This window comes from Vanellus vanellus (assembly GCF_965231255.1).
Source record: "Vanellus vanellus genome assembly, chromosome: 11".
Taxonomy (NCBI): Eukaryota; Metazoa; Chordata; class Aves; order Charadriiformes; family Charadriidae; genus Vanellus; species Vanellus vanellus.
Genome location: NC_138916.1, coordinates 49,552 through 75,805, shown reverse-complemented (window position 1 = coordinate 75,805; position 26,254 = coordinate 49,552).

Sequence of the window (26,254 nt, the reverse complement as noted above, 5' to 3'; positions counted from 1 at the left end):
TCTCGCAGCGATTTCCTAGGAACAGATTTCGAAGAACAGCTCTGATCACAGAATCACAGATTGGTTAGGGTTGGAAAGGAGCTCTGGAGATCATCCAGTCCAACCCCCCTGCCAGAGCAGGGTCACCTACAGCAGGTTGCACAGGATGACCTCCAGGCGGGTTTTGAATGTCTCTGGGGTGGGAGACTCTACCGCCTCCCTGGGCAGCCTGTTCCAGCGCTCTGCCACCCTCAAAGTAAAGAAGTTCCTCCTCATGCTTTGATAGAAGTTCCTACGTTCCAGTTTGTACCCGTTACCTCTTGTCCTGGATCATCTTTGATGATCCAGGACAAGAGGTAATGGGCACCAATTGGAACGTAGGAACTTGAACTTGAACTGGAAGGTAGGAACTTGAACTTGAACATAGGATTATCCTTGATGATTCAGGATAGCTGTGTGTCTGACCAGTCTGTCTTTCGAAGGAGGTCCTGGGCCAGCTCCAGCCATGCTGTGCTGAGCAGAGCCCCTGGCAGCAGCCCCACAGCTCACTCCCAGTGTGCTTGAATGGAAAAGGTACCAAAGTTGCTCCAACACTTTCTGAAAAACTCTATAGTGTTACCCCACAAGCGCAAAGCGACGGCAAAGCCCGTGAAATGACACCGGTGCTTCCAGAAAATGTCAAGCTTCCTGCTCAAGGGTGACGTGCCATGCGGTGGGGTCAGAGCCACGCGCTGAGCACCCGGTGCGCTGGGGTTGCCCCAGCGGTTCCTGAGCAGCTCCTGCAGTGCTGCCGCCGGTACCGTTCTGGCGGCTGTAGTTGTTTAAAAAGCCGTTGTTGTTTCCGGCGTAATCTGACGGCAGTTTTCTCGGGCATTTGGGCCTCTTCTAATAAGTGTGCTGTGAGTACATCTGCAAGCATTCACCTGTCGAGGTCAAATGACTGGTGGTGCTCATCTGCCCCCGTGCTACTGCTGCTGCCTCCCGTGAATGCTCATGTGCCTGCGTGCCCCTGTACAGGCACAGATGCACGCGCGCAACACCTGATCCCGCATCCTAATTATTTTTCGCCCGGTTCTCGGAGTTGTTCTGCTTCCGGCTGATGAATGGGAAAGTGTAGTAGTGCTGTTTCATTTCACCAGCCTCTCAAGTGTGGAAATTATGGTAAATTTGAGAACAAGCCAGATTAGATTGATAGTTACACCTCCTCCTTTAATTAGCCAACCACAGGATCTGTGGAGGCAAAGGCCGGGGGGGTGTGTCGGTGTATATAAGGTGTATTGTCTATGTGAAAGATTAATCAAAAGGAGTTGCTTGAGGTGGGAAGGCTTTTCCGGAGAGGTTCCACATGTTGTCAGGTAGTCCCTCTGAATGGCAGCTTCCGGTTCGGTCCCTTAGCTTTCGGAAGTGACATTTAGTCTGATATGTGCCAGCCGTGCAATCTACCTAGCCCTGCAAAGTGCAAATATTAACCTAAATGCATATTAAGATAGTGTGTGTTAGCTCCTGAACTGAAATAGAGAGCGGGTGTTCCAGCGGAGGCAAGCAAATCGTGTTGATTTACAGTGGCTTGAGGATTTGGCCCATTACCGCTTCTTTATACACTTTTAAAAAGAAATGCCAACTCGATAGTTTAGGCTTTAACTGGAACATGGCAAGTAATTGTATGTTTTGGCGGACCCCTAGTAATGTTGCAGAATCTTTCTCAGAAGTTGTTCCATGGGATAGCCGATTCCTCAGGTAAGAGCTACTTGTTTGTTCAATCCTCCATCTTAGGCCTGCTCCTCAGGTGCATCCTCCTTCTCGCAGCGATTTCCTAGGAACAGATTTCGAAGAACAGCTCTGATCACAGAATCACAGATTGGTTAGGGTTGGAAAGGAGCTCTGGAGATCATCCAGTCCAACCCCCCTCCCAGAGCAGGGTCACCTACAGCAGGTTGCACAGGATGACCTCCAGGCGGGTTTTGAATGTCTCTGGGGTGGGAGACTCTACCGCCTCCCTGGGCAGCCTGTTCCAGCGCTCTGCCACCCTCAAAGTAAAGAAGTTCCTCCTCATGCTTTGATAGAAGTTCCTACGTTCCAGTTTGTACCCGTTACCTCTTGTCCTGGATCATCTTTGATGATCCAGGACAAGAGGTAATGGGCACCAATTGGAACGTAGGAACTTGAACTTGAACTGGAAGGTAGGAACTTGAACTTGAACATAGGATTATCCTTGATGATTCAGGATAGCTGTGTGTCTGACCAGTCTGTCTTTCGAAGGAGGTCCTGGGCCAGCTCCAGCCATGCTGTGCTGAGCAGAGCCCCTGGCAGCAGCCCCACAGCTCACTCCCAGTGTGCCTGAATGGAAAAGGTACCAAAGTTGCTCCAACACTTTGTGAAAAACTCTATAGTGTTACCCCACAAGCGCAAAGCGACGGCAAAGCCCGTGAAATGACACCGGTGCTTCCAGAAAATGTCAAGCTTCCTGCTCAAGGGTGACGTGCCATGCGGTGGGGTCAGGGCCACGCGCTGAGCACCCGGTGCGCTGGGGTTGCCCCAGCGGTTCCTGAGCAGCTCCTGCAGTGCTGCCGCCGGTACCGTTCTGGCGGCTGTAGTTGTTTAAAAAGCCGTTGTTGTTTCCGGCGTAATCTGACGGCAGTTTTCTCGGGCATTTGGGCCTCTTCTAATAAGTGTGCTGTGAGTACATCTGCAAGCATTCACCTGTCGAGGTCAAATGACTGGTGGTGCTCATCTGCCCCCGTGCTACTGCTGCTGCCTCCCGTGAATGCTCATGTGCCTGCGTGCCCCTGTACAGGCACAGATGCACGCGCGCAACACCTGATCCCGCATCCTAATTATTTTTCGCCCGGTTCTCGGAGTTGTTCTGCTTCCGGCTGATGAATGGGAAAGTGTAGTAGTGCTGTTTCATTTCACCAGCCTCTCAAGTGTGGAAATTATGGTAAATTTGAGAACAAGCCAGATTAGATTGATAGTTACACCTCCTCCTTTAATTAGCCAACCACAGGATCTGTGGAGGCAAAGGCCGGGGGTGTGTGTCGGTGTATATAAGGTGTATTGTCTATGTGAAAGATTAATCAAAAGGAGTTGCTTGAGGTGGGAAGGCTTTTCCGGAGAGGTTCCACATGTTGTCAGGTAGTCCCTCTGAATGGCAGCTTCCGGTTCGGTCCCTTAGCTTTCGGAAGTGACATTTAGTCTGATATGTGCCAGCCGTGCAATCTACCTAGCCCTGCAAAGTGCAAATATTAACCTAAATGCATATTAAGATACTGTGTGTTAGCTCCTGAACTGAAATAGAGAGCGGGTGTTCCAGCGGAGGCAAGCAAATCGTGTTGATTTACAGTGGCTTGCGGATTTGGCCCATTACCGCTTCTTTATACACTTTTAAAAAGAAATGCCAACTCGATAGTTTAGGCTTTAACTGGAACGTGGCAAGTAATTCTGTGTTTTGGCGGACCCCTAGTAATGTTGCAGAATCTTTCTCAGAAGTTGTTCCATGGGATAGCCGATTCCTCAGGTAAGAGCTACTTGTTTGTTCAATCCTCCATCTTAGGCCTGCTCCTCAGGTGCATCCTCCTTCTCGCAGCGATTTCCTAGGAACAGATTTCGAAGAACAGCTCTGATCACAGAATCACAGATTGGTTAGGGTTGGAAAGGAGCTCTGGAGATCATCCAGTCCAACCCCCCTGCCAGAGCAGGGTCACCTACAGCAGGTTGCACAGGATGACCTCCAGGCGGGTTTTGAATGTCTCTGGGGTGGGAGACTCTACCGCCTCCCTGGGCAGCCTGTTCCAGCGCTCTGCCACCCTCAAAGTAAAGAAGTTCCTCCTCATGCTTTGATAGAAGTTCCTAGGTTCCAGTTTGTACCCGTTACCTCTTGTCCTGGATCATCAAAAATCATCTTTGATGATCCAGGACAAGAGGTAACGGGCACCAATTGGAACGTAGGAACTTGAACTTGAACTGGAAGGTAGGAACTTGAACTTGAACATAGGATTATCCTTGATGATTCAGGATAGCTGTGTGTCTGACCAGTCTGTCTTTCGAAGGAGGTCCTGGGCCAGCTCCAGCCATGCTGTGCTGAGCAGAGCCCCTGGCAGCAGCCCCACAGCTCACTCCCAGTGTGCCTGAATGGAAAAGGTACCAAAGTTGCTCCAACACTTTCTGAAAAACTCTATAGTGTTACCCCACAAGCGCAAAGCGACGGCAAAGCCCGTGAAATGACACCGGTGCTTCCAGAAAATGTCAAGCTTCCTGCCCAAGGGTGACATGCCATGCGGTGGGGTCAGGGCCACGCGCTGAGCACCCGGTGCGCTGGGGTTGCCCCAGTGGTTCCTGAGCAGCTCCTGCAGTGCTGCTGCCGGTACCGTTCTGGCGGCTGTAGTTGTTTAAAAAGCCGTTGTTGTTTCCGGCGTAATCTGACGGCAGTTTTCTCGGGCATTTGGGCCTCTTCTAATAAGTGTGCTGTGAGTACATCTGCAAGCATTCACCTGTCGAGGTCAAATGACTGGTGGTGCTCATCTGCCCCCGTGCTACTGCTGCTGCCTCCCGTGAATGCTCATGTGCCTGTGTGCCCCTGTACAGGCACAGATGCACGCGCGCAACACCTGATCCCGCATCCTAATTATTTTTCGCCCGGTTCTCGGAGTTGTTCTGCTTCCGGCTGATGAATGGGAAAGTGTAGTAGTGCTGTTTCATTTCACCAGCCTCTCAAGTGTGGAAATTATGGTAAATATGAGAACGAGCGAGATCAGATTGATAGTTACACCTCCTCCTTTAATTAGCCAACCACAGGATCTGTGGAGGCAAAGGCCGGGGGGGTGTGTCGGTGTATATAAGGTGTATTGTCTATGTGAAAGATTAATCAAAAGGAGTTGCTTGAGGTGGGAAGGCTTTTCCGGAGAGGTTCCACATGTTGTCAGGTAGTCCCTCTGAATGGCAGCTTCCGGTTCGGTCCCTTAGCTTTCGGAAGTGACATTTAGTCTGATATGTGCCAGCCGTGCAATCTACCTAGCCCTGCAAAGTGCAAATATTAACCTAAATGCATATTAAGATAGTGTGTGTTAGCTCCTGAACTGAAATAGAGAGCGGGTGTTCCAGCGGAGGCAAGCAAATCGTGTTGATTTAGAGTGGCTTGAGGATTTGGCCCATTACCGCTTCTTTATACACTTTTAAAAAGAAATGCCAACTCGATAGTTTAGGCTTTAACTGGAACATGGCAAGTAATTGTATGTTTTGGCGGACCCCTAGTAATGTTGCAGAATCTTTCTCAGAAGTTGTTCCATGGGATAGCCGATTCCTCAGGTAAGAGCTACTTGTTTGTTCAATCCTCCATCTTAGGCCTGCTCCTCAGGTGCATCCTCCTTCTCGCAGCGATTTCCTAGGAACAGATTTCGAAGAACAGCTCTGATCACAGAATCACAGATTGGTTAGGGTTGGAAAGGACCTCTGGAGATCATCCAGTCCAACCCCCCTGCCAGAGCAGGGTCACGTACAGCAGGTTGCACAGGATGACCTCCAGGCGGGTTTTGAATGTCTCTGGGGTGGGAGACTCTACCGCCTCCCTGGGCAGCCTGTTCCAGCGCTCTGCCACCCTCAAAGTAAAGAAGTTCCTCCTCATGCTTTGATAGAAGTTCCTACGTTCCAGTTTGTACCCGTTACCTCTTGTCCTGGATCATCTTTGATGATCCAGGACAAGAGGTAATGGGCACCAATTGGAACGTAGGAACTTGAACTTGAACTGGAAGGTAGGAACTTGAACTTGAACATAGGATTATCCTTGATGATTCAGGATAGCTGTGTGTCTGACCAGTCTGTCTTTCGAAGGAGGTCCTGGGCCAGCTCCAGCCATGCTGTGCTGAGCAGAGCCCCTGGCAGCAGCCCCACAGCTCACTCCCAGTGTGCTTGAATGGAAAAGGTACCAAAGTTGCTCCAACACTTTCTGAAAAACTCTATAGTGTTACCCCACAAGCGCAAAGCGACGGCAAAGCCCGTGAAATGACACCGGTGCTTCCAGAAAATGTCAAGCTTCCTGCTCAAGGGTGACGTGCCATGCGGTGGGGTCAGGGCCACGCGCTGAGCACCCGGTGCGCTGGGGTTGCCCCAGCGGTTCCTGAGCAGCTCCTGCAGTGCTGCCGCCGGTACCGTTCTGGCGGCTGTAGTTGTTTAAAAAGCCGTTGTTGTTTCCGGCGTAATCTGACGGCAGTTTTCTCGGGCATTTGGGCCTCTTCTAATAAGTGTGCTGTGAGTACATCTGCAAGCATTCACCTGTCGAGGTCAAATGACTGGTGGTGCTCATCTGCCCCCGTGCTACTGCTGCTGCCTCCCGTGAATGCTCATGTGCCTGCGTGCCCCTGTACAGGCACAGATGCACGCGCGCAACACCTGATCCCGCATCCTAATTATTTTTCGCCCGGTTCTCGGAGTTGTTCTGCTTCCGGCTGATGAATGGGAAAGTGTAGTAGTGCTGTTTCATTTCACCAGCCTCTCAAGTGTGGAAATTATGGTAAATTTGAGAACAAGCCAGATTAGATTGATAGTTACACCTCCTCCTTTAATTAGCCAACCACAGGATCTGTGGAGGCAAAGGCCGGGGGGGTGTGTCGGTGTATATAAGGTGTATTGTCTATGTGAAAGATTAATCAAAAGGAGTTGCTTGAGGTGGGAAGGCTTTTCCGGAGAGGTTCCACATGTTGTCAGGTAGTCCCTCTGAATGGCAGCTTCCGGTTCGGTCCCTTAGCTTTCGGAAGTGACATTTAGTCTGATATGTGCCAGCCGTGCAATCTACCTAGCCCTGCAAAGTGCAAATATTAACCTAAATGCATATTAAGATACTGTGTGTTAGCTCCTGAACTGAAATAGAGAGCGGGTGTTCCAGCGGAGGCAAGCAAATCGTGTTGATTTACAGTGGCTTGAGGATTTGGCCCATTACCGCTTCTTTATACACTTTTAAAAAGAAATGCCAACTCGATAGTTTAGGCTTTAACTGGAACATGGCAAGTAATTGTATGTTTTGGCGGACCCCTAGTAATGTTGCAGAATCTTTCTCAGAAGTTTTTCCATGGGATAGCCGATTCCTCAGGTAAGAGCTACTTGTTTGTTCAATCCTCCATCTTAGGCCTGCTCCTCAGGTGCATCCTCCTTCTCGCAGCGATTTCCTAGGAACAGATTTCGAAGAACAGCTCTGATCACAGAATCACAGATTGGTTAGGGTTGGAAAGGAGCTCTGGAGATCATCCAGTCCAACCCCCCTCCCAGAGCAGGGTCACCTACAGCAGGTTGCACAGGATGACCTCCAGGCGGGTTTTGAATGTCTCTGGGGTGGGAGACTCTACCGCCTCCCTGGGCAGCCTGTTCCAGCGCTCTGCCACCCTCAAAGTAAAGAAGTTCCTCCTCATGCTTTGATAGAAGTTCCTACGTTCCAGTTTGTACCCGTTACCTCTTGTCCTGGATCATCTTTGATGATCCAGGACAAGAGGTAATGGGCACCAATTGGAATGTAGGAACTTGAACTTGAACTGGAAGGTAGGAACTTGAACTTGAACATAGGATTATCCTTGATGATTCAGGATAGCTGTGTGTCTGACCAGTCTGTCTTTCGAAGGAGGTCCTGGGCCAGCTCCAGCCATGCTGTGCTGAGCAGAGCCCCTGGCAGCAGCCCCACAGCTCACTCCCAGTGTGCCTGAATGGAAAAGGTACCAAAGTTGCTCCAACACTTTGTGAAAAACTCTATAGTGTTACCCCACAAGCGCAAAGCGACGGCAAAGCCCGTGAAATGACACCGGTGCTTCCAGAAAATGTCAAGCTTCCTGCTCAAGGGTGACGTGCCATGCGGTGGGGTCAGGGCCACGCGCTGAGCACCCGGTGCGCTGGGGTTGCCCCAGCGGTTCCTGAGCAGCTCCTGCAGTGCTGCCGCCGGTACCGTTCTGGCGGCTGTAGTTGTTTAAAAAGCCGTTGTTGTTTCCGGCGTAATCTGACGGCAGTTTTCTCGGGCATTTGGGCCTCTTCTAATAAGTGTGCTGTGAGTACATCTGCAAGCATTCACCTGTCGAGGTCAAATGACTGGTGGTGCTCATCTGCCCCCGTGCTACTGCTGCTGCCTCCCGTGAATGCTCATGTGCCTGCGTGCCCCTGTACAGGCACAGATGCCCGCGCGCAACACCTGATCCCGCATCCTAATTATTTTTCGCCCGGTTCTCGGAGTTGTTCTGCTTCCGGCTGATGAATGGGAAAGTGTAGTAGTGCTGTTTCATTTCACCAGCCTCTCAAGTGTGGAAATTATGGTAAATTTGAGAACAAGCCAGATTAGATTGATAGTTACACCTCCTCCTTTAATTAGCCAACCACAGGATCTGTGGAGGCAAAGGCCGGGGGGGTGTGTCGGTGTATATAACGTGTATTGTCTATGTGAAAGATTAATCAAAAGGAGTTGCTTGAGGTGGGAAGGCTTTTCCGGAGAGGTTCCACATGTTGTCAGGTAGTCCCTCTGAATGGCAGCTTCCGGTTCGGTCCCTTAGCTTTCGGAAGTGACATTTAGTCTGATATGTGCCAGCCGTGCAATCTACCTAGCCCCGCAAAGTGCAAATATTAACCTAAATGCATATTAAGATACTGTGTGTTAGCTCCTGAACTGAAATAGAGAGCGGGTGTTCCAGCGGAGGCAAGCAAATCGTGTTGATTTAGAGTGGCTTGAGGATTTGGCCCATTACCGCTTCTTTATACACTTTTAAAAAGAAATGCCAACTCGATAGTTTAGGCTTTAACTGGAACATGGCAAGTAATTGTATGTTTTGGCGGACCCCTAGTAATGTTGCAGAATCTTTCTCAGAAGTTGTTCCATGGGATAGCCGATTCCTCAGGTAAGAGCTACTTGTTTGTTCAATCCTCCATCTTAGGCCTGCTCCTCAGGTGCATCCTCCTTCTCGCAGCGATTTCCTAGGAACAGATTTCGAAGAACAGCTCTGATCACAGAATCACAGATTGGTTAGGGTTGGAAAGGAGCTCTGGAGATCATCCAGTCCAACCCCCCTCCCAGAGCAGGGTCACCTACAGCAGGTTGCACAGGATGACCTCCAGGCGGGTTTTGAATGTCTCTGGGGTGGGAGACTCTACCGCCTCCCTGGGCAGCCTGTTCCAGCGCTCTGCCACCCTCAAAGTAAAGAAGTTCCTCCTCATGCTTTGATAGAAGTTCCTACGTTCCAGTTTGTACCCGTTACCTCTTGTCCTGGATCATCTTTGATGATCCAGGACAAGAGGTAATGGGCACCAATTGGAACGTAGGAACTTGAACTTGAACTGGAAGTTAGGAACTTGAACTTGAACATAGGATTATCCTTGATGATTCAGGATAGCTGTGTGTCTGACCAGTCTGTCTTTCGAAGGAGGTCCTGGGCCAGCTCCAGCCATGCTGTGCTGAGCAGAGCCCCTGGCAGCAGCCCCACAGCTCACTCCCAGTGTGCCTGAATGGAAAAGGTACCAAAGTTGCTCCAACACTTTCTGAAAAACTCTATAGTGTTACCCCACAAGCGCAAAGCGACGGCAAAGCCCGTGAAATGACACCGGTGCTTCCAGAAAATGTCAAGCTTCCTGCCCAAGGGTGACATGCCATGCGGTGGGGTCAGGGCCACGCGCTGAGCACCCGGTGCGCTGGGGTTGCCCCAGCGGTTCCTGAGCAGCTCCTGCAGTGCTGCCGCCGGTACCGTTCTGGCGGCTGTAGTTGTTTAAAAAGCCGTTGTTGTTTCCGGCGTAATCTGACGGCAGTTTTCTCGGGCATTTGGGCCTCTTCTAATAAGTGTGCTGTGAGTACATCTGCAAGCATTCACCTGTCGAGGTCAAATGACTGGTGGTGCTCATCTGCCCCCGTGCTACTGCTGCTGCCTCCCGTGAATGCTCACGTGCCTGCGTGCCCCTGTACAGGCACAGATGCACGCGCGCAACACCTGATCCCGCATCCTAATTATTTTTCGCCCGGTTCTCGGAGTTGTTCTGCTTCCGGCTGATGAATGGGAAAGTGTAGTAGTGCTGTTTCATTTCACCAGCCTCTCAAGTGTGGAAATTATGGTAAATTTGAGAACAAGCCAGATTAGATTGATAGTTACACCTCCTCCTTTAATTAGCCAACCACAGGATCTGTGGAGGCAAAGGCCGGGGGGGTGTGTCGGTGTATATAAGGTGTATTGTCTATGTGAAAGATTAATCAAAAGGAGTTGCTTGAGGTGGGAAGGCTTTTCCGGAGAGGTTCCACATGTTGTCAGGTAGTCCCTCTGAATGGCAGCTTCCGGTTCGGTCCCTTAGCTTTCGGAAGTGACATTTAGTCTGATATGTGCCAGCCGTGCAATCTACCTAGCCCTGCAAAGTGCAAATATTAACCTAAATGCATATTAAGATACTGTGTGTTAGCTCCTGAACTGAAATAGAGAGCGGGTGTTCCAGCGGAGGCAAGCAAATCGTGTTGATTTACAGTGGCTTGCGGATTTGGCCCATTACCGCTTCTTTATACACTTTTAAAAAGAAATGCCAACTCGATAGTTTAGGCTTTAACTGGAACGTGGCAAGTAATTCTGTGTTTTGGCGGACCCCTAGTAATGTTGCAGAATCTTTCTCAGAAGTTGTTCCATGGGATAGCCGATTCCTCAGGTAAGAGCTACTTGTTTGTTCAATCCTCCATCTTAGGCCTGCTCCTCAGGTGCATCCTCCTTCTCGCAGCGATTTCCTAGGAACAGATTTCGAAGAACAGCTCTGATCACAGAATCACAGATTGGTTAGGGTTGGAAAGGAGCTCTGGAGATCATCCAGTCCAACCCCCCTGCCAGAGCAGGGTCACCTACAGCAGGTTGCACAGGATGACCTCCAGGCAGGTTTTGAATGTCTCTGGGGTGGGAGACTCTACTGCCTCCCTGGGCAGCCTGTTCCAGCGCTCTGCCACCCTCAAAGTAAAGAAGTTCCTCCTCATGCTTTGATAGAAGTTCCTAGGTTCCAGTTTGTACCCGTTACCTCTTGTCCTGGATCATCAAAAATCATCTTTGATGATCCAGGACAAGAGGTAACGGGCACCAATTGGAACGTAGGAACTTGAACTTGAACTGGAAGGTAGGTACTTGAACTTGAACATAGGATTATCCTTGATGATTCAGGATAGCTGTGTGTCTGACCAGTCTGTCTTTCGAAGGAGGTCCTGGGCCAGCTCCAGCCATGCTGTGCTGAGCAGAGCCCCTGGCAGCAGCCCCACAGCTCACTCCCAGTGTGCCTGAATGGAAAAGGTACCAAAGTTGCTCCAACACTTTCTGAAAAACTCTATAGTGTTACCCCACAAGCGCAAAGCGACGGCAAAGCCCGTGAAATGACACCGGTGCTTCCAGAAAATGTCAAGCTTCCTGCCCAAGGGTGACATGCCATGCGGTGGGGTCAGGGCCACGCGCTGAGCACCCGGTGCGCTGGGGTTGCCCCAGTGGTTCCTGAGCAGCTCCTGCAGTGCTGCTGCCGGTACCGTTCTGGCGGCTGTAGTTGTTTAAAAAGCCGTTGTTGTTTCCGGCGTAATCTGACGGCAGTTTTCTCGGGCATTTGGGCCTCTTCTAATAAGTGTGCTGTGAGTACATCTGCAAGCATTCACCTGTCGAGGTCAAATGACTGGTGGTGCTCATCTGCCCCCGTGCTACTGCTGCTGCCTCCCGTGAATGCTCATGTGCCTGCGTGCCCCTGTACAGGCACAGATGCACGCGCGCAACACCTGATCCCGCATCCTAATTATTTTTCGCACGGTTCTCGGAGTTGTTCTGCTTCCGGCTGATGAATGGGAAAGTGTAGTAGTGCTGTTTCATTTCACCAGCCTCTCAAGTGTGGAAATTATGGTAAATATGAGAACGAGCGAGATCAGATTGATAGTTACACCTCCTCCTTTAATTAGCCAACCACAGGATCTGTGGAGGCAAAGGCCGGGGGGGTGTGTCGGTGTATATAACGTGTATTGTCTATGTGAAAGATTAATCAAAAGGAGTTGCTTGAGGTGGGAAGGCTTTTCCGGAGAGGTTCCACATGTTGTCAGGTAGTCCCTCTGAATGGCAGCTTCCGGTTCGGTCCCTTAGCTTTCGGAAGTGACATTTAGTCTGATATGTGCCAGCCGTGCAATCTACCTAGCCCTGCAAAGTGCAAATATTAACCTAAATGCATATTAAGATAGTGTGTGTTAGCTCCTGAACTGAAATAGAGAGCGGGTGTTCCAGCGGAGGCAAGCAAATCGTGTTGATTTACAGTGGCTTGAGGATTTGGCCCATTACCGCTTCTTTATACACTTTTAAAAAGAAATGCCAACTCGATAGTTTAGGCTTTAACTGGAACATGGCAAGTAATTGTATGTTTTGGCGGACCCCTAGTAATGTTGCAGAATCTTTCTCAGAAGTTGTTCCATGGGATAGCCGATTCCTCAGGTAAGAGCTACTTGTTTGTTCAATCCTCCATCTTAGGCCTGCTCCTCAGGTGCATCCTCCTTCTCGCAGCGATTTCCTAGGAACAGATTTCGAAGAACAGCTCTGATCACAGAATCACAGATTGGTTAGGGTTGGAAAGGAGCTCTGGAGATCATCCAGTCCAACCCCCCTCCCAGAGCAGGGTCACCTACAGCAGGTTGCACAGGATGACCTCCAGGCGGGTTTTGAATGTCTCTGGGGTGGGAGACTCTACCGCCTCCCTGGGCAGCCTGTTCCAGCGCTCTGCCACCCTCAAAGTAAAGAAGTTCCTCCTCATGCTTTGATAGAAGTTCCTACGTTCCAGTTTGTACCCGTTACCTCTTGTCCTGGATCATCTTTGATGATCCAGGACAAGAGGTAATGGGCACCAATTGGAACGTAGGAACTTGAACTTGAACTGGAAGGTAGGAACTTGAACTTGAACATAGGATTATCCTTGATGATTCAGGATAGCTGTGTGTCTGACCAGTCTGTCTTTCGAAGGAGGTCCTGGGCCAGCTCCAGCCATGCTGTGCTGAGCAGAGCCCCTGGCAGCAGCCCCACAGCTCACTCCCAGTGTGCTTGAATGGAAAAGGTACCAAAGTTGCTCCAACACTTTCTGAAAAACTCTATAGTGTTACCCCACAAGCGCAAAGCGACGGCAAAGCCCGTGAAATGACACCGGTGCTTCCAGAAAATGTCAAGCTTCCTGCTCAAGGGTGACGTGCCATGCGGTGGGGTCAGGGCCACGCGCTGAGCACCCGGTGCGCTGGGGTTGCCCCAGCGGTTCCTGAGCAGCTCCTGCAGTGCTGCCGCCGGTACCGTTCTGGCGGCTGTAGTTGTTTAAAAAGCCGTTGTTGTTTCCGGCGTAATCTGACGGCAGTTTTCTCGGGCATTTGGGCCTCTTCTAATAAGTGTGCTGTGAGTACATCTGCAAGCATTCACCTGTCGAGGTCAAATGACTGGTGGTGCTCATCTGCCCCCGTGCTACTGCTGCTGCCTCCCGTGAATGCTCATGTGCCTGCGTGCCCCTGTACAGGCACAGATGCACGCGCGCAACACCTGATCCCGCATCCTAATTATTTTTCGCCCGGTTCTCGGAGTTGTTCTGCTTCCGGCTGATGAATGGGAAAGTGTAGTAGTGCTGTTTCATTTCACCAGCCTCTCAAGTGTGGAAATTATGGTAAATTTGAGAACAAGCCAGATTAGATTGATAGTTACACCTCCTCCTTTAATTAGCCAACCACAGGATCTGTGGAGGCAAAGGCCGGGGGGGTGTGTCGGTGTATATAAGGTGTATTGTCTATGTGAAAGATTAATCAAAAGGAGTTGCTTGAGGTGGGAAGGCTTTTCCGGAGAGGTTCCACATGTTGTCAGGTAGTCCCTCTGAATGGCAGCTTCCGGTTCGGTCCCTTAGCTTTCGGAAGTGACATTTAGTCTGATATGTGCCAGCCGTGCAATCTACCTAGCCCTGCAAAGTGCAAATATTAACCTAAATGCATATTAAGATAGTGTGTGTTAGCTCCTGAACTGAAATAGAGAGCGGGTGTTCCAGCGGAGGCAAGCAAATCGTGTTGATTTAGAGTGGCTTGAGGATTTGGCCCATTACCGCTTCTTTATACACTTTTAAAAAGAAATGCCAACTCGATAGTTTAGGCTTTAACTGGAACATGGCAAGTAATTGTATGTTTTGGCGGACCCCTAGTAATGTTGCAGAATCTTTCTCAGAAGTTGTTCCATGGGATAGCCGATTCCTCAGGTAAGAGCTACTTGTTTGTTCAATCCTCCATCTTAGGCCTGCTCCTCAGGTGCATCCTCCTTCTCGCAGCGATTTCCTAGGAACAGATTTCGAAGAACAGCTCTGATCACAGAATCACAGATTGGTTAGGGTTGGAAAGGAGCTCTGGAGATCATCCAGTCCAACCCCCCTCCCAGAGCAGGGTCACCTACAGCAGGTTGCACAGGATGACCTCCAGGCGGGTTTTGAATGTCTCTGGGGTGGGAGACTCTACCGCCTCCCTGGGCAGCCTGTTCCAGCGCTCTGCCACCCTCAAAGTAAAGAAGTTCCTCCTCATGCTTTGATAGAAGTTCCTACGTTCCAGTTTGTACCCGTTACCTCTTGTCCTGGATCATCTTTGATGATCCAGGACAAGAGGTAACGGGCACCAATTGGAACGTAGGAACTTGAACTTGAACTGGAAGGTAGGAACTTGAACTTGAACATAGGATTATCCTTGATGATTCAGGATAGCTGTGTGTCTGACCAGTCTGTCTTTCGAAGGAGGTCCTGGGCCAGCTCCAGCCATGCTGTGCTGAGCAGAGCCCCTGGCAGCAGCCCCACAGCTCACTCCCAGTGTGCCTGAATGGAAAAGGTACCAAAGTTGCTCCAACACTTTCTGAAAAACTCTATAGTGTTACCCCACAAGCGCAAAGCGACGGCAAAGCCCGTGAAATGACACCGGTGCTTCCAGAAAATGTCAAGCTTCCTGCCCAAGGGTGACATGCCATGCGGTGGGGTCAGGGCCACGCGCTGAGCACCCGGTGCGCTGGGGTTGCCCCAGCGGTTCCTGAGCAGCTCCTGCAGTGCTGCCGCCGGTACCGTTCTGGCGGCTGTAGTTGTTTAAAAAGCCGTTGTTGTTTCCGGCGTAATCTGACGGCAGTTTTCTCGGGCATTTGGGCCTCTTCTAATAAGTGTGCTGTGAGTACATCTGCAAGCATTCACCTGTCGAGGTCAAATGACTGGTGGTGCTCATCTGCCCCCGTGCTACTGCTGCTGCCTCCCGTGAATGCTCATGTGCCTGCGTGCCCCTGTACAGGCACAGATGCACGCGCGCAACACCTGATCCCGCATCCTAATTATTTTTCGCCCGGTTCTCGGAGTTGTTCTGCTTCCGGCTGATGAATGGGAAAGTGTAGTAGTGCTGTTTCATTTCACCAGCCTCTCAAGTGTGGAAATTATGGTAAATTTGAGAACAAGCCAGATTAGATTGATAGTTACACCTCCTCCTTTAATTAGCCAACCACAGGATCTGTGGAGGCAAAGGCCGGGGGGGTGTGTCGGTGTATATAAGGTGTATTGTCTATGTGAAAGATTAATCAAAAGGAGTTGCTTGAGGTGGGAAGGCTTTTCCGGAGAGGTTCCACATGTTGTCAGGTAGTCCCTCTGAATGGCAGCTTCCGGTTCGGTCCCTTAGCTTTCGGAAGTGACATTTAGTCTGATATGTGCCAGCCGTGCAATCTACCTAGCCCTGCAAAGTGCAAATATTAACCTAAATGCATATTAAGATACTGTGTGTTAGCTCCTGAACTGAAATAGAGAGCGGGTGTTCCAGCGGAGGCAAGCAAATCGTGTTGATTTACAGTGGCTTGAGGATTTGGCCCATTACCGCTTCTTTATACACTTTTAAAAAGAAATGCCAACTCGATAGTTTAGGCTTTAACTGGAACATGGCAAGTAATTGTATGTTTTGGCGGACCCCTAGTAATGTTGCAGAATCTTTCTCAGAAGTTGTTCCATGGGATAGCCGATTCCTCAGGTAAGAGCTACTTGTTTGTTCAATCCTCCATCTTAGGCCTGCTCCTCAGGTGCATCCTCCTTCTCGCAGCGATTTCCTAGGAACAGATTTCGAAGAACAGCTCTGATCACAGAATCACAGATTGGTTAGGGTTGGAAAGGAGCTCTGGAGATCATCCAGTCCAACCCCCCTCCCAGAGCAGGGTCACCTACAGCAGGTTGCACAGGATGACCTCCAGGCGGGTTTTGAATGTCTCTGGGGTGGGAGACTCTACCGCCTCCCTGGGCAGCCTGTTCCAGCGCTCTGCCACCCTCAAAGTAAAGAAGTTCCTCCTCATGCTTTGATAGAAGTTCCTACGTTCCAGTTTGTACCCGTTACCTCTTGTCCTGGATCATCTTTGATGATCCAGGACAAGAGGTAACGGGCACCAATTGGAACGTAGGAACTTGAACTTGAACTGGAAGGTAGGAACTTGAACTTGAACATAGGATTATCCTTGATGATTCAGGATAGCTGTGTGTCTGACCAGTCTGTCTTTCGAAGGAGGTCCTGGGCCAGCTCCAGCCATGCTGTGCTGAGCAGAGCCCCTGGCAGCAGCCCCACACCTCACTCCCAGTGTGCCTGAATGGAAAAGGTACCAAAGTTGCTCCAACACTTTGTGAAAAACTCTATAGTGTTACCCCACAAGCGCAAAGCGACGGCAAAGCCCGTGAAATGACACCGGTGCTTCCAGAAAATGTCAAGCTTCCTGCCCAAGGGTGACATGCCATGCGGTGGGGTCAGGGCCACGCGCTGAGCACCCGGTGCGCTGGGGTTGCCCCAGCGGTTCCTGAGCAGCTCCTGCAGTGCTGCCGCCGGTACCGTTCTGGCGGCTGTAGTTGTTTAAAAAGCCGTTGTTGTTTCCGGCGTAATCTGACGGCAGTTTTCTCGGGCATTTGGGCCTCTTCTAATAAGTGTGCTGTGAGTACATCTGCAAGCATTCACCTGTCGAGGTCAAATGACTGGTGGTGCTCATCTGCCCCCGTGCTACTGCTGCTGCCTCCCGTGAATGCTCATGTGCCTGCGTGCCCCTGTACAGGCACAGATGCACGCGCGCAACACCTGATCCCGCATCCTAATTATTTTTCGCCCGGTTCTCGGAGTTGTTCTGCTTCCGGCTGATGAATGGGAAAGTGTAGTAGTGCTGTTTCATTTCACCAGCCTCTCAAGTGTGGAAATTATGGTAAATTTGAGAACAAGCCAGATTAGATTGATAGTTACACCTCCTCCTTTAATTAGCCAACCACAGGATCTGTGGAGGCAAAGGCCGGGGGGGTGTGTCGGTGTATATAAGGTGTATTGTCTATGTGAAAGATTAATCAAAAGGAGTTGCTTGAGGTGGGAAGGCTTTTCCGGAGAGGTTCCACATGTTGTCAGGTAGTCCCTCTGAATGGCAGCTTCCGGTTCGGTCCCTTAGCTTTCGGAAGTGACATTTAGTCTGATATGTGCCAGCCGTGCAATCTACCTAGCCCTGCAAAGTGCAAATATTAACCTAAATGCATATTAAGATACTGTGTGTTAGCTCCTGAACTGAAATAGAGAGCGGGTGTTCCAGCGGAGGCAAGCAAATCGTGTTGATTTACAGTGGCTTGAGGATTTGGCCCATTACCGCTTCTTTATACACTTTTAAAAAGAAATGCCAACTCGATAGTTTAGGCTTTAACTGGAACATGGCAAGTAATTGTATGTTTTGGCGGACCCCTAGTAATGTTGCAGAATCTTTCTCAGAAGTTGTTCCATGGGATAGCCGATTCCTCAGGTAAGAGCTACTTGTTTGTTCAATCCTCCATCTTAGGCCTGCTCCTCAGGTGCGTCCTCCTTCTCGCAGCGATTTCCTAGGAACAGATTTCGAAGAACAGCTCTGATCACAGAATCACAGATTGGTTAGGGTTGGAAAGGAGCTCTGGAGATCATCCAGTCCAACCCCCTGCCAGAGCAGGGTCACCTACAGCAGGTTGCACAGGATGACCTCCAGGCGGGTTTTGAATGTCTCTGGGGTGGGAGACTCTACCGCCTCCCTGGGCAGCCTGTTCCAGCGCTCTGCCACCCTCAAAGTAAAGAAGTTCCTCCTCATGCTTTGATAGAAGTTCCTAGGTTCCAGTTTGTACCCGTTACCTCTTGTCCTGGATCATCAAAAATCATCTTTGATGATCCAGGACAAGAGGTAACGGGCACCAATTGGAACGTAGGAACTTGAACTTGAACTGGAAGGTAGGAACTTGAACTTGAACATAGGATTATCCTTGATGATTCAGGATAGCTGTGTGTCTGACCAGTCTGTCTTTCGAAGGAGGTCCTGGGCCAGCTCCAGCCATGCTGTGCTGAGCAGAGCCCCTGGCAGCAGCCCCACAGCTCACTCCCAGTGTGCCTGAATGGAAAAGGTACCAAAGTTGCTCCAACACTTTCTGAAAAACTCTATAGTGTTACCCCACAAGCGCAAAGCGACGGCAAAGCCCGTGAAATGACACCGGTGCTTCCAGAAAATGTCAAGCTTCCTGCCCAAGGGTGACATGCCATGCGGTGGGGTCAGGGCCACGCGCTGAGCACCCGGTGCGCTGGGGTTGCCCCAGCGGTTCCTGAGCAGCTCCTGCAGTGCTGCCGCCGGTACCGTTCTGGCGGCTGTAGTTGTTTAAAAAGCCGTTGTTGTTTCCGGCGTAATCTGACGGCAGTTTTCTCGGGCATTTGGGCCTCTTCTAATAAGTGTGCTGTGAGTACATCTGCAAGCATTCACCTGTCGAGGTCAAATGACTGGTGGTGCTCATCTGCCCCCGTGCTACTGCTGCTGCCTCCCGTGAATGCTCATGTGCCTGCGTGCCCCTGTACAGGCACAGATGCACGCGCGCAACACCTGATCCCGCATCCTAATTATTTTTCACCCGGTTCTCTGAGTTGTTCTGCTTCCGGCTGATGAATGGGAAAGTGTAGTAGTGCTGTTTCATTTCACCAGCCTCTCAAGTGTGGAAATTATGGTAAATTTGAGAACAAGCCAGATTAGATTGATAGTTACACCTCCTCCTTTAATTAGCCAACCACAGGATCTGTGGAGGCAAAGGCCGGGGGGGTGTGTCGGTGTATATAACGTGTATTGTCTATGTGAAAGATTAATCAAAAGGAGTTGCTTGAGGTGGGAAGGCTTTTCCGGAGAGGTTCCACATGTTGTCAGGTAGTCCCTCTGAATGGCAGCTTCCGGTTCGGTCCCTTAGCTTTCGGAAGTGACATTTAGTCTGATATGTGCCAGCCGTGCAATCTACCTAGCCCTGCAAAGTGCAAATATTAACATAAATGCATATTAAGATACTGTGTGTTAGCTCCTGAACTGCAATAGAGAGCGGGTGTTCCAGCGGAGGCAAGCAAATCGTGTTGATTTACAGTGGCTTGAGGATTTGGCCCATTACCGCTTCTTTATACACTTTTAAAACGAAATGCCAACTCGATAGTTTAGGCTTTAACTGGAACATGGCAAGTAATTGTATGTTTTGGCGGACCCCTAGTAATGTTGCAGAATCTTTCTCAGAAGTTGTTCCATGGGATAGCCGATTCCTCAGGTAAGAGCTACTTGTTTGTTCAATCCTCCATCTTAGGCCTGCTCCTCAGGTGCGTCCTCCTTCTCGCAGCGATTTCCTAGGAACAGATTTCGAAGAACAGCTCTGATCACAGAATCACAGATTGGTTAGGGTTGGAAAGGAGCTCTGGAGATCATCCAGTCCAACCCCCTGCCAGAGCAGGGTCACCTACAGCAGGTTGCACAGGATGACCTCCAGGCGGGTTTTGAATGTCTCTGGGGTGGGAGACTCTACCGCCTCCCTGGGCAGCCTGTTCCAGTGCTCTGCCACCCTCAAAGTAAAGAAGTTCCTCCTCATGCTTTGATAGAAGTTCCTAGGTTCCAGTTTGTACCCGTTACCTCTTGTCCTGGATCATCTTTGATGATCCAGGACAAGAGGTAACGGGCACCAATTGGAACGTAGGAACTTGAACTTGAACTGGAAGGTAGGAACTTGAACTTGAACATAGGATTATCCTTGATGATTCAGGATAGCTGTGTGTCTGACCAGTCTGTCTTTCGAAGGAGGTCCTGGGCCAGCTCCAGCCATGCTGTGCTGAGCAGAGCCCCTGGCAGCAGCCCCACAGCTCACTCCCAGTGTGCCTGAATGGAAAAGGTACCAAAGTTGCTCCAACACTTTCTGAAAAACTCTATAGTGTTACCCCACAAGCGCAAAGCGACGGCAAAGCCCGTGAAATGACACCGGTGCTTCCAGAAAATGTCAAGCTTCCTGCCCAAGGGTGACATGCCATGCGGTGGGGTCAGGGCCACGCGCTGAGCACCCGGTGCGCTGGGGTTGCCCCAGCGGTTCCTGAGCAGCTCCTGCAGTGCTGCCGCCGGTACCGTTCTGGCGGCTGTAGTTGTTTAAAAAGCCGTTGTTGTTTCCGACGTAATCTGACGGCAGTTTTCTCGGGCATTTGGGCCTCTTCTAATAAGTGTGCTGTGAGTACATCTGCAAGCATTCACCTGTCGAGGTCAAATGACTGGTGGTGCTCATCTGCCCCCGTGCTACTGCTGCTGCCTCCCGTGAATGCTCATGTGCCTGCGTGCCCCTGTACAGGCACAGATGCACGCGCGCAACACCTGATCCCGCATCCTAATTATTTTTCGCCCGGTTCTCGGAGTTGTTCTGCTTCCGGCTGATGAATGGGAAAGTGTAGTAGTGCTGTTTCATTTCACCAGCCTCTCAAGTGTGGAAATTATGGTAAATTTGAGAACAAGCCAGATTAGATTGATAGTTACACCTCCTCCTTTAATTAGCCAACCACAGGATCTGTGGAGGCAAAGGCCGGGGGGGTGTGTCGGTGTATATAACGTGTATTGTCTATGTGAAAGATTAATCAAAAGGAGTTGCTTGAGGTGGGAAGGCTTTTCCGGAGAGGTTCCACATGTTGTCAGGTAGTCCCTCTGAATGGCAGCTTCCGGTTCGGTCCCTTAGCTTTCGGAAGTGACATTTAGTCTGATATGTGCCAGCCGTGCAATCTACCTAGCCCTGCAAAGTGCAAATATTAACCTAAATGCATATTAAGATACTGTGTGTTAGCTCCTGAACTGAAATAGAGAGCGGGTGTTCCAGCGGAGGCAAGCAAATCGTGTTGATTTACAGTGGCTTGAGGATTTGGCCCATTACCGCTTCTTTATACACTTCTAAAAAGAAATGCCAACTCGATAGTTTAGGCTTTAACTGGAACATGGCAAGTAATTGTATGTTTTGGCGGACCCCTAGTAATGTTGCAGAATCTTTCTCAGAAGTTGTTCCATGGGATAGCCGATTCCTCAGGTAAGAGCTACTTGTTTGTTCAATCCTCCATCTTAGGCCTGCTCCTCAGGTGCATCCTCCTTCTCGCAGCGATTTCCTAGGAACAGATTTCGAAGAACAGCTCTGATCACAGAATCACAGATTGGTTAGGGTTGGAAAGGAGCTCTGGAGATCATCCAGTCCAACCCCCCTCCCAGAGCAGGGTCACGTACAGCAGGTTGCACAGGATGACCTCCAGGCGGGTTTTGAATGTCTCTCGGGTGGGAGACTCTACCGCCTCCCTGGGCAGCCTGTTCCAGTGCTCTGCCACCCTCAAAGTAAAGAAGTTCCTCCTCATGCTTTGATAGAAGTTCCTAGGTTCCAGTTTGTACCCGTTACCTCTTGTCCTGGATCATCTTTGATGATCCAGGACAAGAGGTAACGGGCACCAATTGGAACGTAGGAACTTGAACTTGAACTGGAAGGTAGGAACTTGAACATAGGATTATCCTTGATGATTCAGGATAGCTGTGTGTCTGACCAGTCTGTCTTTCAAAGGAGGTCCTGGGCCAGCTCCAGCCATGCTGTGCTGAGCAGAGCCCCTGGCAGCAGCCCCACAGCTCACTCCCAGTGTGCCTGAATGGAAAAGGTACCAAAGTTGCTCCAACACTTTCTGAAAAACTCTATAGTGTTACCCCACAAGCGCAAAGCGACGGCAAAGCCCGTGAAATGACACCGGTGCTTCCAGAAAATGTCAAGCTTCCTGCCCAAGGGTGACATGCCATGCGGTGGGGTCAGGGCCACGCGCTGAGCACCCGGTGCGCTGGGGTTGCCCCAGCGGTTCCTGAGCAGCTCCTGCAGTGCTGCCGCCGGTACCGTTCTGGCGGCTGTAGTTGTTTAAAAAGCCGTTGTTGTTTCCGGCGTAATCTGACGGCAGTTTTCTCGGGCATTTGGGCCTCTTCTAATAAGTGTGCTGCGAGTACATCTGCAAGCATTCACCTGTCGAGGTCAAATGACTGGTGGTGCTCATCTGCCCCCGTGCTACTGCTGCTGCCTCCCGTGAATGCTCATGTGCCTGCGTGCCCCTGTACAGGCAAAAAAGCACGCGCGCAACACCTGATCCTGCATCCTAATTATTTTTCGCCCAGTTCTCGGAGTTGTTCTGCTTCCGGCTGATGAATGGGAAAGTGTAGTAGTGCTGTTTCATTTCACCAGCCTCTCAAGTGTGGAAATTATGGTAAATTTGAGAACAAGCCAGATTAGATTGATAGTTACACCTCCTCCTTTAATTAGCCAACCACAGGATCTGTGGAGGCAAAGGCCGGGGGGGTGTGTCGGTGTATATAAGGTGTATTGTCTATGTGAAAGATGAATCAAAAGGAGGTGCTTGAGGTGGGAAGGCTTTTCCGGAGAGGTTCCACATGTTGTCAGGTAGTCCCTCTGAATGGCAGCTTCCGGTTCGGTCCCTTAGCTTTCGGAAGTGACATTTAGTCTGATATGTGCCAGCCGTGCAATCTACCTAGCCCTGCAAAGTGCAAATATTAACCTAAATGCATATTAAGATACTGTGTGTTAGCTCCTGAACTGAAATAGAGAGCGGGTGTTCCAGCGGAGGCAAGCAAATCGTGTTGATTTAGAGTGGCTTGAGGATTTGGCCCATTACCGCTTCTTTATACACTTTTAAAAAGAAATGCCAACTCGATAGTTTAGGCTTTAACTGGAACATGGCAAGTAATTGTATGTTTTGGCGGACCCCTAGTAATGTTGCAGAATCTTTCTCAGAAGTTGTTCCATGGGATAGCCGATTCCTCAGATAAGAGCTACTTGTTTGTTCAATCCTCCATCTTAGGCCTGCTCCTCAGGTGCATCCTCCTTCTCGCAGCGATTTCCTAGGAACAGATTTCGAAGAACAGCTCTGATCACAGAATCACAGATTGGTTAGGGTTGGAAAGGACCTCTGGAGATCATCCAGTCCAACCCCCCTGCCAGAGCAGGGTCACGTACAGCAGGTTGCACAGGATGACCTCCAGGCGGGTTTTGAATGTCTCTGGGGTGGGAGACTCTACCGCCTCCCTGGGCAGCCTGTTCCAGCGCTCTGCCACCCTCAAAGTAAAGAAGTTCCTCCTCATGCTTTGATAGAAGTTCCTACGTTCCAGTTTGTACCCGTTACCTCTTGTCCTGGATCATCTTTGATGATCCAGGACAAGAGGTAACGGGCACCAATTGGAACGTAGGAACTTGAACTTGAACTGGAAGGTAGGAACTTGAACTTGAACATAGGATTATCCTTGATGATTCAGGATAGCTGTGTGTCTGACCAGTCTGTCTTTCGAAGGAGGTCCTGGGCCAGCTCCAGCCATGCTGTGCTGAGCAGAGCCCCTGGCAGCAGCCCCACAGCTCACTCCCAGTGTGCCTGAATGGAAAAGGTACCAAAGTTGCTCCAACACTTTCTGAAAAACTCTACAGTGTTACCCCACAAGCGCAAAGCGACGGCAAAGCCCGTGAAATGACACCGGTGCTTCCAGAAAATGTCAAGCTTCCTGCCCAAGGGTGACATGCCATGCGGTGGGGTCAGGGCCACGCGCTGAGCACCCGGTGCGCTGGGGTTGCCCCAGCGGTTCCTGAGCAGCTCCTGCAGTGCTGCCGCCGGTACCGTTCTGGCGGCTGTAGTTGTTTAAAAAGCCGTTGTTGTTTCCGGCGTAATCTGACGGCAGTTTTCTCGGGCATTTGGGCCTCTTCTAATAAGTGTGCTGTGAGTACATCTGCAAGCATTCACCTGTCGAGGTCAAATGACTGGTGGTGCTCATCTGCCCCCGTGCTACTGCTGCTGCCTCCCGTGAATGCTCATGTGCCTGCGTGCCCCTGTACAGGCAAAAAAGCACGCGCGCAACACCTGATCCTGCATCCTAATTATTTTTCGCCCAGTTCTCGGAGTTGTTCTGCTTCCGGCTGATGAATGGGAAAGTGTAGTAGTGCTGTTTCATTTCACCAGCCTCTCAAGTGTGGAAATTATGGTAAATTTGAGAACAAGCCAGATTAGATTGATAGTTACACCTCCTCCTTTAATTAGCCAACCACAGGATCTGTGGAGGCAAAGGCCGGGGGGGTGTGTCGGTGTATATAAGGTGTATTGTCTATGTGAAAGATTAATCAAAAGGAGGTGCTTGAGGTGGGAAGGCTTTTCCGGAGAGGTTCCACATGTTGTCAGGTAGTCCCTCTGAATGGCAGCTTCCGGTTCGGTCCCTTAGCTTTCGGAAGTGACATTTAGTCTGATATGTGCCAGCCGTGCAATCTACCTAGCCCTGCAAAGTGCAAATATTAACCTAAATGCATATTAAGATACTGTGTGTTAGCTCCTGAACTGAAATAGAGAGCGGGTGTTCCAGCGGAGGCAAGCAAATCGTGTTGATTTACAGTGGCTTGAGGATTTGGCCCATTACCGCTTCTTTATACACTTTTAAAAAGAAATGCCAACTCGATAGTTTAGGCTTTAACTGGAACATGGCAAGTAATTGTATGTTTTGGCGGACCCCTAGTAATGTTGCAGAATCTTTCTCAGAAGTTGTTCCATGGGATAGCCGATTCCTCAGGTAAGAGTTACTTGTTTGTTCAATCCTCCATCTTAGGCCTGCTCCTCAGGTGCATCCTCCTTCTCGCAGCGATTTCCTAGGAACAGATTTCGAAGAACAGCTCTGATCACAGAATCACAGATTGGTTAGGGTTGGAAAGGAGCTCTGGAGATCATCCAGTCCAACCCCCCTCCCAGAGCAGGGTCACGTACAGCAGGTTGCACAGGATGACCTCCAGGCGGGTTTTGAATGTCTCTGGGGTGGGAGACTCTACCGCCTCCCTGGGCAGCCTGTTCCAGCGCTCTGCCACCCTCAAAGTAAAGAAGTTCCTCCTCATGCTTTGATAGAAGTTCCTACGTTCCAGTTTGTACCCGTTACCTCTTGTCCTGGATCATCTTTGATGATCCAGGACAAGAGGTAACGGGCACCAATTGGAACGTAGGAACTTGAACTTGAACTGGAATGTAGGAACTTGAACATAGGATTATCCTTGATGATTCAGGATAGCTGTGTGTCTGACCAGTCTGTCTTTCGAAGGAGGTCCTGGGCCAGCTCCAGCCATGCTGTGCTGAGCAGAGCCCCTGGCAGCAGCCCCACAGCTCACTCCCAGTGTGCCTGAATGGAAAAGGTACCAAAGTTGCTCCAACACTTTCTGAAAAACTCTACAGTGTTACCCCACAAGCGCAAAGCGACGGCAAAGCCCGTGAAATGACACCGGTGCTTCCAGAAAATGTCAAGCTTCCTGCCCAAGGGTGACATGCCATGCGGTGGGGTCAGGGCCACGCGCTGAGCACCCGGTGCGCTGGGGTTGCCCCAGCGGTTCCTGAGCAGCTCCTGCAGTGCTGCCGCCGGTACCGTTCTGGCGGCTGTAGTTGTTTAAAAAGCCGTTGTTGTTTCCGGCGTAATCTGACGGCAGTTTTCTCGGGCATTTGGGCCTCTTCTAATAAGTGTGCTGTGAGTACATCTGCAAGCATTCACCTGTCGAGGTCAAATGACTGGTGGTGCTCATCTGCCCCCGTGCTACTGCTGCTGCCTCCCGTGAATGCTCATGTGCCTGCATCCCCTGTACAGGCACAGATGCACGCGCGCAACATCTGATCCCGCATCCTAATTATTTTTCGCCCGGTTCTCGGAGTTGTTCTGCTTCCGGCTGATGAATGGGAAAGTGTAGTAGTGCTGTTTCATTTCACCAGCCTCTCAAGTGTGGAAATTATGGTAAATTTGAGAACAAGCCAGATTAGATTGATAGTTACACCTCCTCCTTTAATTAGCCAACCACAGGATCTGTGGAGGCAAAGGCCGGGGGGGTGTGTCGGGATATATAACGTGTATTGTCTATGTGAAAGATTAATCAAAAGGAGTTGCTTGAGGTGGGAAGGCTTTTCCGGAGAGGTTCCACATGTTGTCAGGTAGTCCCTCTGAATGGCAGCTTCCGG